The sequence below is a fragment of the Phytophthora parasitica genome (assembly GCF_000247585.1).
Source record: "Phytophthora parasitica INRA-310 unplaced genomic scaffold supercont2.236, whole genome shotgun sequence".
NCBI classification, from domain to species: Eukaryota; Oomycota; class Peronosporomycetes; order Peronosporales; family Peronosporaceae; genus Phytophthora; species Phytophthora nicotianae.
Window position 1 is genome coordinate 13,799 of NW_008649222.1, and position 484 is coordinate 14,282.

Consider the following 484-nt stretch of genomic DNA (forward strand, 5'->3'; position numbering starts at 1 on the left):
TAGGCTCGTACACTCCGGATGACAGTTTGTACCGATCGTTCCTGTTGACCGTTAGCTTGGGGTCTGTATCCCAGAGTGGCTCGCTGTTTGCTGCCAAGGAGATCTCGGAACCTGGTGAAAATCTCACTCATGAATCTGGGATCTTGGTCGTGTCGGATCATCGCTGACGCACCAAAATTGCGGAACACCCGCTCCTCATACGCCTCGGCGACATGTTGGGCGGTCGCAGACGACATCGGTTTGCACATGACGTATCCGGAAAATATATCTTGGAACAGTAACAGAAAGGTGTTACCCTGGGATGATATCGGTAGATGTGTCACGAAGTCCATCGAGACCACTTCGAACGGTCGACGCGGCTCAATGTTCCCAGGTGACGGTCCCTCATTCGGAGGCCGCCCCTTGCCACTGGCACAATCTAAACACTCCTTCACGAAACGCTCCACATCAGCGTGCATACCACTCCAGTAGAATTCCGAACGTA